Here is an 11,335-nt window from a genome sequence, read left to right as displayed (position 1 = left end):
CGCTTTGAGCTCCTCACACAACCAGCCTGTACACTACACTACGCCTCGGACACACACACACGCACCCATACACCCATACACACACACACGCACATATGCACAGAGCGCAGTCCTACACACACACACATATGTTCCACATGTACTGTACCTCTACACAACCAAGCAGTCTCTCTGATGGCCTGTTCTCTCTCTCTCTCTCTCTCTCTCTCTCTCTCTCTCTCTCTCTCTCTCTCTCTCTCTCTCTCTCTCTCTCTCTGTCTGTCTGTCTGTCTGTCTTCTATTTACTCAAAGTTTAGGTTTGCTTCATTTAGTTCATTACCAGAGCAGCTGTGTGATGGATTGTATCTATCAAGTCAGAAATCAACATATGTATGCACGCACATACACACACATGTGAATACACACACACACACTCTCTCTCTCTCTCGCTTTCTCTCTCTCACACACATACACCACACACACCATTCTCTCACTTGCGGGGCTCCATGCCCAGATCATGTTAATCCTCTCTGTCCTCCACACATTTCCCTGCTCCCATCAACGTCAATGCTGCTTTGATGAAAACACACACACACACACACCACTCTCCATCATTATCATTGTTTCAGCTGTAGAGGAGTGTTTGTAATTACAGGGGTTTGAAATGAAAGGGAGTTCTCAAGAAGAAAGAAAGGAGGGATGAAGGAAGAAAGAAAGAGAGAGAGAAAGACAGAAAAAAACTGTGTCTGTGACATATTAGTCATTTTTTACCGTAATTGTTTTTCGACCCCATCCAACACTTGTTAAAAGAAACAGGGCTTTGGGAATGTGCTTTGCAGTGGACCAATGCTCTTGGTCTTTCTCTGCAGGAGTTCTGAGTAAAAGACAAAAGGTTTGTGGGTGGCTATCAGTAAGGCTTGAGAACGCGGGGTACTTATGGACAGACATAGGCCTGTCATGTTGCCAGGGGCTGGAATTAGGGTTGACTCCCAGCAAAGAGGCTTGTGTTGTGGCTAGATGTTGTGTACCGTGTTGGTCCTGTACTGTCCCACTGGATGGGTGCTCTAAAGACTAATGCATCTTGCTGACGCAATGATAAACAAATCCAGATCTATTCGACTGACTGACTGACTGACTGACTGACTGACTGACTGACTGACTGACTGACTGACTGACTGACTGACTGACTGACTGACTGACTGACTGACTGACTGATTGGTTGTCATCTGTCAGCAGTAGGAAGCCCATTTCAGTCAGAGGCATGTCAGAGACAATTTGACCTCGCCACAGAAATGTACTGTACAAACCCACAGCCTGATGACAGGCAACATGCAGACATCTCAAGCCGTATTTCACTGTGTCCCGGGGCTCGTAAAACACATGCTCGTTAAACAAACCACTGTGACAAACACGCCGAGGTCAGAGGTCAAGGATGAGGTCGTCATACAATATCACGTTAGAGAAAGAACTCACAGAGAGCATCCCCCCTCCCCTCCATCCCTCCCTCACCTCCATCCATCTCTCTCTTCTCCTTTGATTTGATTCTTGCATCTGGAGGACTCATTCATCTCTCTCTCTCCCTCTCTCTCCCTCTCTCTCCCTCTCTCTCCCTCTCTCTCTCTCTCTCTCTCTCCCTCTCTCTCTCACTCTCCCTCTCTCTCTCTCTCTCTCTCTCCCTCTCTCTCTCCCCTCCCTCCCTCCCTCCCTCCCTCCCTCCCTCCCTCCCCTCCCTCCCTCCTCCCTCCTCCCTCCCTCCCTCCCTCCCCCCTCCCTCCCTCCCTCCCTCCCTCCCTCCCTCCCTCTCTCACTCTTTAACTCTCTTTCTCTCTCTCTCTCTACCTCCCTATCTCTCTACCTCTCTCTCCCCCCTCTCTCTATCTCTCTCTCTCTCTCTGCCTCTCTTCTCGCTGTCTCTCTCTCTCTCTACCTCCCTCTCTCTCTACCTCTCCCTCTCTCTCTCTCTCTCTCTCGCTCTCCCTCTCTCTCTCTCTGGCTCTCTCTACCTCTCTCTCTACCTCTCCCTCTCTCTCACTCTCTTTCTCTCTCTCTCTCCATCTCTCTCTCTCTCATCTTGCTATTTCCCTGTCTCTCAGGGGTTTACGACTAAACACAAATCCTCCTTTGACAAAACATCAGAAAATAGCTCTGCTTTGTCTGTGTGTTTTGTGCATGGTCAGTGGAACTGTTTTCATATGTTACTCAAATAAGAAAGAGAAACAGACAATTTACCTCCCACACACACACACACACACACACACACACACACACACACACACACACACACACACACACACACACACACACACACACACACACACACACACACACACACACACACACACACACACACACACACACACACACACACACCCTGCAAAGGGGAGTGTGTGTGACCTGTGTACGTCCTCTGCTGACTATGGGTTACCCAAGAGGCAGTGTTGTGTGGTATCCAGTGGCAACCACTGGGGAGGGTGGGAGAGGCTGATGCAGGGATGTCGGGCTGCAGCCTTGCTTTCCCTCCACTCAGTGTGCGTGCCTGATTGCAGTGTGTGTGTATGTGTGATGCGCGGAGTGTGTGGAGAGTGTTGTTGCCTAAAATCTAAATGTTACTGACATGCACACACTGACTACTGGAGTCAAAAAGTTAAATGCACTCACTGCTCTCCTCTCTCCCCGGAGGCTCCCTCCCTCCCTCCCTCTCTCTCTCTCTCTCTCTCTCGCTTTTTCACTCTTTCTTTTCTCTCTCTGTCATACTCTCCTGCTTTTTCTCTTCCTACCTCTGCCATTTACCCTTCCTCTCTTTCTCTGATGGTTTTAACAGAGGTGTGACTCATTCGGCAATGTCAGGTACTGAGGGGAGAGAAAAGTGGAGGGAGAGAGGGAGAGAGAGAGAGAGAGAGAGAGAGAGAGAGGAGGGGGTAGGAGGGAGAGGGGAGTAGATGGGGAGAGAGAGAAGGGAGGGATGAGGAAGGGAGAGAGAGGGAGGGAGGGAGGGAGGGAGGGAGGGAGGGAGGGAGGGAGGGAGGGAGGAGAGGGAGGGAGGGAGGAGAGTGGGAGAGAGATGTTTTAAGAGGCTGTGGTGAGGTAGTACAAGAGGGGTCAGAGATATGTAAAATAGAGGAGAGAGAGAGAGAGAGAGAGAGAGAGAGAGAGGTGTAGTGTGATGAAAACATAACAGGGAGTAAAATGAATAATTTTAGCAAACTGTTTCTATCACGATTAAGTTTTTTCCTCCTCCTCCTTGCGTGTTTTCCTTCTTACTCGCAACTCATGTTTTGGCCAGGCACTGGACTCAGAGAGCTGACCGACACACCGACCTGTTTATGTGTTCATCTGTGTTTATGACTTCTTATGCTTTAAAGAAGCTAATTACCTAATTACCCTGGGGGTCATTAAGGAGCCCCCTTGACACACACACACACACACACACACACAAGGGAATTCACGCATACACTCACACACACAAACATACAAACACACTTATAAAAGGCTGTGGGGGAGAATGGGGGTAAGGTAGGGGGTGGAGGGGGCAGGGAGAATGAATATGGGAATGGGAGGGGTTAGACTAGAGAATGGGAGGGGTTAGGCTAGAGGATGGGAGGGGTTAGGCTGGAGGATGGGAGGGGTTAGACTAGAGAATGGGAGGGGTTCAGCTAGAGGATGGGAGGAGTTAGGCTAGAGGATGGGAGGGGTTAGGCTGGTGGATGGGAGGGGTTAGACTAGAGAATGGGAGGGGTTCAGCTAGAGAATGGGAGGAGTTAGACTAGAGGATGGGAGGGGTTAGACTAGAGAATGGGAGGGGTTAGGCTAGAGGATGGGAGGGGTTAGGCTGGAGGATGGGAGGGGTTAGACTAGAGAATGGGAGGGGTTCAGCTAGAGGATGGGAGGAGTTAGACTAGAGGATGGGAGGGGTTAGATTAGAGGATGGGAGGAGTTAGATTAGAGGATGGGAGGAGTTAGATTAGAGGATGGGAGGAGTTAGAATAGAGGATGGGAGGAGTTAGACTGGAGGATGGGAGGAGTTAGACTGGAGGATGGGAGGGGTTAGACTGGAGGATGGGAGGAGTTAGAATAGAGGATGGGAGGAGTTAGACTAGAGGATGGGAGGAGTTAGACTGGAGGATGGGAGGAGTTAGACTGGAGGATGGGAGGAGTTAGAATAGAGGATGGGAGGAGTTAGACTAGAGGATGGGAGGAGTTAGACTAGAGGATGGGAGGAGTTAGACTGGAGGGAGGAGTTAGACTGGAGGGAGGAGTTAGACTGGAGGAGTCAGACTGGAGGAGTCATGTGATAGTGTATGCCGTCAATCATCTGTCTCACTAACCTTTTGGCAGGGGTTCTCCACACTCATTTCACACTCTTCTTTCTCCTCCTCCTTCACCTTCCTTTCTTTTCCTGCCTTCCATTCCTACCTATTATCCCATCTCACGTGGGGGAGGGGGTTCTGGGTAACATTTACAATGATGACGACGACAATGAGGAAGATGATGGTGATGATGATGATGATGATGACAGTGATGCTGAAAAGGACAGTAATAACAAAATCGTGTTGCATGGGGAGGATAATGACAGAACGATTATGACAACAATGACAAGGAAGATGGTTTCACTGAGGGTGTAGTAAAGCACTTCTGGCTGTTTACCTTAGGCCTCTCAAGTGCAGCCATGCGGCCTAAAGACCCTTTCAATACTGCCACCTTCAGGACAGAACCCGTCATTCACGATGCTAAGTGTCACTGTGAAATATATCAATTAATAGCTTATTACTACTCTACTAGTGGTGATGGTGTAGTTATTACTACACATAGAGATTATAACAGTGGTGATGGTGTAGTTATTACTACACATAGAGATTATAACAGTGGTGATGGTGTAGTTATTACTACACCTAGAGATGATAACAGTGGTGATGGTGTAGTTATTACTACACATAGAGATTATAACAGTGGTGATGGTGTAGTTATTACTACACCTAGAGATGATAACAGTGGTGATGGTGTAGTTATTACTACACATAGAGATTATAACAGTGGTGATGGTGTAGTTATTACTACACCTAGAGATGATAACAGTGGTGATGGTGTAGTTATTACTACACATAGAGATTATAACAGTGGTGATGGTGTAGTTATTACTACACCTAGAGATGATAACAGTGGTGATGGTGTAGTTATTACTACACCTAGAGATGATAACAGTGGTGATGGTGTAGTTATTACTACACATAGAGATTATAACAGTGGTGATGGTGTAGTTATTACTACACCTAGAGATGATAACAGTGGTGATGGTGTAGTTATTACTACACCTAGAGATGATAACAGTGGTGATGGTGTAGTTATTACTACACCTAGTTCCATTGCTTTTTTCCCGGTCTTCCCCTCTCTTCAGAGAGTTATTTAGACCTGGGACACCAGGTAGGTGCAAGTAAAGATCAGGTAGAACAGACAAGCAGCAAGTTGATGCTCCAGATCTTGTACGGTCAGATTTGAATAGCCCTGGTCTAGGCCCGAGGGCCCTGTGTTCCATACCAGATCAGTTACTGTATATTCTTGGGTGTTCTAAACATAGAATACAGATAGACTAACTTACCATCACTGCATTCAGGTGTGTTTAGTAGTGGAAAACAACCACTTATCTCGGTCAGATCTATAGATAGGTCAAATCTATTATGTGTATTTTCTGTTTTGGTGACTTTGCTGAGTGATTAGTGCTTTTTGAGGTGGGTCCGGTCTTATCAAAAAATAATCATTTATTTTGGTTTCGATTTTTTTTTTTTTTACATTAAATGCATTATGCAATAATTACATGCAAATGATTTAAAAGCTTTTTAATGGAAATTCCTGAGCCAAAAATAGTGACCATTCTATAGAGTACCACAGTATGAGTCATCATACCCATAAAACCTCGCGGTCAAACAGGAAAATGGTTCCAATAGTTTTTCCACCATTCATTTTTCCCATAAGGGATTTTAGAAACACTTAAAATAAGGACAGTTTTGTGTAGGCTTACGCTGACGTGACATTCTGATAAGCGTGTAAATCTCTCTAGGACAAGGCGACTTTTATCAATACATTCACCTTTTTTTACCCACCAAAAATGAAATGCTAATTAGCTGCTCATGTGGCTATCATAAAAAACTACAAATGCCATGATGATCGGGACGAGACTGCCGAATCGAGGCAAAGGTAAGAATCTCTCAATGAACTATCTAATGTTAGCTAAATGTAGTAATGAATAAATTGGCAACATTTATTTAAATGGACAATTCTGTGAACTGTCTTGTAAAAGTTTTAAATTGACACAATACCTGTTAGCAAAGGTCTCAGCTAGAGATGACGTGCAGGAGCTTGCAGGGATTTGTAGTTTTGCATGATGTCTACTTTGATGCTAATTAGCATTATTCGAATCTGAGAGTAAATAGAGCCGCATATATTGATAAAAGTAACTTTTTCTGAGAGAAATTTACACTGTTATCAAAACGTCACACCAGGGTAAGCCTACACGAAACACAGACCTTATTTTAAGTGTTTCTAAAATCGCCTATGGGAAAAATAAATGGTGGGAAAATAATTGAAACCATTTCCCTGTTTGACTGCTAGGTTTTATGGGTATTATGACACCTCTACTGTGGGGCTCTATTGCCAAAACATTTAACATTTTCCATTGTCTCGGTCAGGTCTACATTGGGTAGACGTCAATAGAAAAATATAACATGTTGTGTATATTACGTTCATTATTTTTCATTCCTTAAAGTCATCATCTCATCTCTGCTCCTCATCTCTGCTCAGGCAAAAGCAGTCAGCGAGACCATCTACCGTTATCTCTGTTCTCCCCACACTGTACTCTCTTTAGTCAGCGAGACCATCTACCGTTATCTCTGTTCTCCCCACACTGTACTGTCTTTAGTCAGCGAGACCATCTACCGTTATCTCTGTTCTCCCCACACTGTACTCTCTTTAGTCAGCGAGACCATCTACCGTTATCTCTGTTCTCCCCACACTGTACTCTCTTTAGTCAGCGAGACCATCTACCGTTATCTCTGTTCTCCCCACACTGTACTCTCTTTAGTCAGCGAGACCATCTACCGTTATCTCTGTTCTCCCCACACTGTACTGTCTTTAGTCAGCGAGACCATCTACCGTTATCTCTGTTCTCCCCACACTGTACTGTCTTTAGTCAGCGAGACCATCTACCGTTATCTCTGTTCTCCCCACACTGTACTGTCTTTAGTCAGCGAGACCATCTACCGTTATCTCTGTTCTCCCCACACTGTACTGTCTTTAGTCAGCGAGACCATCTACCGTTATCTCTGTTCTCCCCACACTGTACTGTCTTTAGTCAGCGAGACCATCTACCGTTATCTCTGTTCTCCCCACACTGTACTGTCTTTAGTCAGCGAGACCATCTACCGTTATCTCTGTTCTCCCCACACTGTACTGTCTTTAGTCAGCGAGACCATCTACCGTTATCTCTGTTCTCCCCACACTGTACTGTCTTTAGTCAGCGAGACCATCTACCGTTATCTCTGTTCTCCCCACACTGTACTGTCTTTAGTCAGCGAGACCATCTACCGTTATCTCTGTTCTCCCCACACTGTACTGTCTTTAGTCAGCGAGACCATCTACCGTTATCTCTGTTCTCCCCACACTGTACTGTCTTTAGTCAGCGAGACCATCTACCGTTATCTCTGTTCTCCCCACACTGTACTGTCTTTAGTCAGCGAGACCATCTACCGTTATCTCTGTTCTCCCCACACTGTACTGTCTTTAGTCAGCGAGACCATCTACCGTTATCTCTGTTCTCCCCACACTGTACTGTCTTTAGTCAGCGAGACCATCTACCGTTATCTCTGTTCTCCCCACACTGTACTGTCTTTAGTCAGCGAGACCATCTACCGTTATCTCTGTTCTCCCCACACTGTACTGTCTTTAGTCAGCGAGACCATCTACCGTTATCTCTGTTCTCCCCACACTGTACTGTCTTTAGTCACCCTATTTAGCTAGCCTGCCTAAGTACGCTGCAGAGCTGTCTGACAAACTCATTTCACGAGTTCTTCAAAGTAGATGAGGAACACTTTCACGAACTGTCTCTATCCCTCTCGTTGATGCGTCGTGTTCATTCCTCTCCCGTGCGGTCTATGCGGTCTGCGTATATCTAACCTAAAATCCAATTTATGCTTGATCCGAAAATGTGTTCGGAGGCGCCGTATGGATGGTGTGACACAACAATCTTCAGCCCATTGTCCCACTAGTTATTGACTTGATTTCTCTCGTTTATGATTTGATTTCTTTCTGTAATTCAAGTAATTCCACTGACGTCACTCAATTAGTTGTTTAATTAAGAGTTTATATACCCACCAGTACGTCAATCTAAGTAACATAATGAAGAGATATTTTTGTATGGGCTGCGACTGAATTCCAAAGCATCCACCTTTGTCAGCCTTCCTCATCTGCAGAGGAAGGTGGCCCGAGCTACAGTGGTTTGTCAGACTATGAGACATCCCTATGAGACATCCCTATGAGACATCCCTATGAGACATCCCGAACATTGGACTTCTCACAAAAACGTCTGTAGCATCCAAATGGATATGATCACTCTATGGAAAGATGAGACTCTGGTGTGTTCTCCGTTTTCCTCTACGACACCCGCAAGTGTCACAGGTAACCAATGTAAGTGAATGTAAGTTTGGAGGTAGTTTTGTGTCAACAAAAATAAGGGGTTAAATATGTGTCCAAAATTACAAAAACATTTCCTGAGCTTTCTTATACAGTATCGCTCAGCACTAGTGACAATAGGGATAGGTCAGATCTATTGTGTGTCTTTCTGTGTTTGTGACAGTAGGGATAGGTCAGATCTATTGTGTGTATTTCTATGTTGGTGACAGTAAGGATAGTTCAAATCTATTGTGTGTATTTCTATGTTGGTGACAGTAGGGATAGTTCAAATCTATTGTGTGTATTTCTATGTTGGTGACAGTAGTGATAGTTCAAATCTATTGTGTGTATTTCTGTGTTGGTGACAGTAGGGATAGGTCAGATCTATTGTGTGTATTTCTATGTTGGTGACAGTAGGGATAGGTCAGATCTATTGTGTGTATTTCTATGTTGGTGACAGTAGTGATAGTTCAAATCTATTGTGTGTATTTCTGTGTTGGTGACAGTAAGGAAGGTGGAATGGGGAGGATCAAAGTGTCCTGATTGATCTGTCTGGTTCCACCCACCTGTTCTGTCTGGAATGTTCCTCTCCTGGCAGCGGGTATGTGTGCGGGTGTGTTATGTCTATGAGAAGCTTTGTGTGTCTGTATGTGTGTGTTCGCATCTGTTACCAGGTGGATGTCGATCTCTCTTAGTGTGTGTGTGTGTGTGTGTGTGTGTGTGTGTGTGTGTGTGTGTGTGTGTGTGTGTGTGTGTGTGTGTGTGTGTGTGTGTGTGTGTGTGTGTGTGTGTGTGTGTGTGTGTGTGTGTGTGTGTGTGTGTGCAGTCTGTTTCAACACGTCTGTGTAATTTAAGGGAAAATTATCATCTGGAGCTGGAATATGTGCTCATGTCTGTCTGCCACCGCTCCACCCCTCCACCCCTCTCACACCTTCCTTCTTTTCTCTCATACCCTCGTTCTTTGACAGCTCTAATAAGTTCAGTAGGTCAGGTTACACCCCTCCATCCATGCCAACTTCTCCCAGTTTTTCTGATCTTTCTCTCTGTCCCCAATTTCTTTATTTTATCTCCCCCTGTTCTCTCTCCCCCAGTTCTCTCTCCCCCTGTTCTCTCTCCCCCTGTTCTCTCTCCCCCTGTTCTCTCTCCCCCTGTTCTCTCTCCCCCTGTTCTCTCTCCCCCTGTTCTCTCTCCACTGTTCTCTCTCCCCCTGTTCGCTCTCCCCCTGTTCTCTCTCCCCCTGTTCTCTCTCCCCCTGTTCTCTCTCCCCCTGTTCTCTCTCCCTCTGTTCTCTCTCCCCTGTTCTCTCTCCCCCTGTTCTCTCTCCCCCTGTTCTCTCTCCCCATGTTCTCTCTCCCTCTGTTCTCTCCCCCCCTGTTCTCTCTCCCTCTGTTCTCTCTCCCCCTGTTCTCTCACCCTCTGTTCTCTCTCCCTCTGTTCTCTCTCCCCTGTTCTCTCCCCCTCTGTTCTCTCTCCCCTGTTCTCTCTCCCCCTGTTCTCTCTCCCTCTGTTCTCTCTCCCCTGTTCTCTCTCCCTCTGTTCTCTCTCCCCTACTCTCTCCCCCTGTTCTCTCTCCCTCTGTTCTCTCTCCCTCTGTCCTCTCTCCCTCTGTTCTCTCCCTCTGTCCTTTCTCCCTCTGTTCTCTCTCCCCCTGTTCTCTCTCCCTCTGTCCTTTCTCCCTCTGTTCTCTCTCCCCCTGTTCTCTCTCTCTCTGTTCTCTCCCTCTGTTCTTTCTCCCTCTGTTCTCTCTCCCCCTGTTCTCTCTCCCTCTGTCCTTTCTCCCTCTGTTCTCTCTCCCCCTGTTCTCTCTCCCTCTGTTCTCTCCCTCTGTCCTTTCTCCCTCTGTTCTCTCTCCCCCTGTTCTCTCTCCCTCTTTTCTCTCCCTCTGTCCTTTCTCCCTCTGTTCTCTCTCCCCCTGTTCTCTCTCCCTCTGTCCTTTCTCCCCCTGTTCTCTCTCCCCCTGTTCTCTCTCCCTCTGTCCTTTCTCCCTCTGTTCTCTCTCCCCCTGTTCTCTCTCCCTCTGTCCTTTCTCCCCCTGTTCTCTCTCCCCCTGTTCTCTCTCCCCCTGTTCTCTCTCCCCCTGTTCTCTCTCCCTCTGTTCTCTCCCTCTGTCCTTTCTCCCTCTGTTCTCTCTCCCCCTGTCCTCTCTCCCTCTGTCCTTTCTCCCTCTGTTCTCTCCCTCTGTCCTTTCTCCCTCTGTTCTCTCTCCCCCTGTTCTCTCTCCCTCTGTCCTTTCTCCCTCTGTTCTCTCTCCCCCTGTCCTCTCTCCCTCTGATCTCTCTCCCCCTGTTCTCTCTCCCTCTGTTCTCTCCCTCTGTCCTCTCTCCCTCTGATCTCTCTCCCCCTGTTCTCTCTCCCTCTGTCCTCTCTCCCTCTGTTCTCTCTCCCCCTGTTCTCTCTCCCTCTGTTCTCTCCCTCTGTTCTCTCTCCCCCTGTTCTCTCTCCCGCTGTTCTCTCCCTCTGTTCTCTCTCCCCCTGTTCTCTCTCCCTCTGTTCTCTCTCCCTCTGTTCTCTCTCTCCCTCTGTCCTTTCTCCCTCTGTTCTTTCTCCCCCTATCCTCTCTCCCTCTGTCCTCTCTCCCTCTGTTCTCTCTCCCCCAGTTCTCTCTCCCCCTGTCCTCTCTCCCTCTGTTCTCTCTCCCCCTGTTCTCTCTCCCCCTGTTCTCTCTCCCCCTGTTCTCTCTCCCTCTGTTCTCTCTCCC

The sequence above is a fragment of the Salvelinus namaycush genome, chromosome 17, assembly GCF_016432855.1.
Source record: "Salvelinus namaycush isolate Seneca chromosome 17, SaNama_1.0, whole genome shotgun sequence".
NCBI lineage: Eukaryota > Metazoa > Chordata > Actinopteri > Salmoniformes > Salmonidae > Salvelinus > Salvelinus namaycush.
This window is presented reverse-complemented; position numbering follows the sequence as displayed.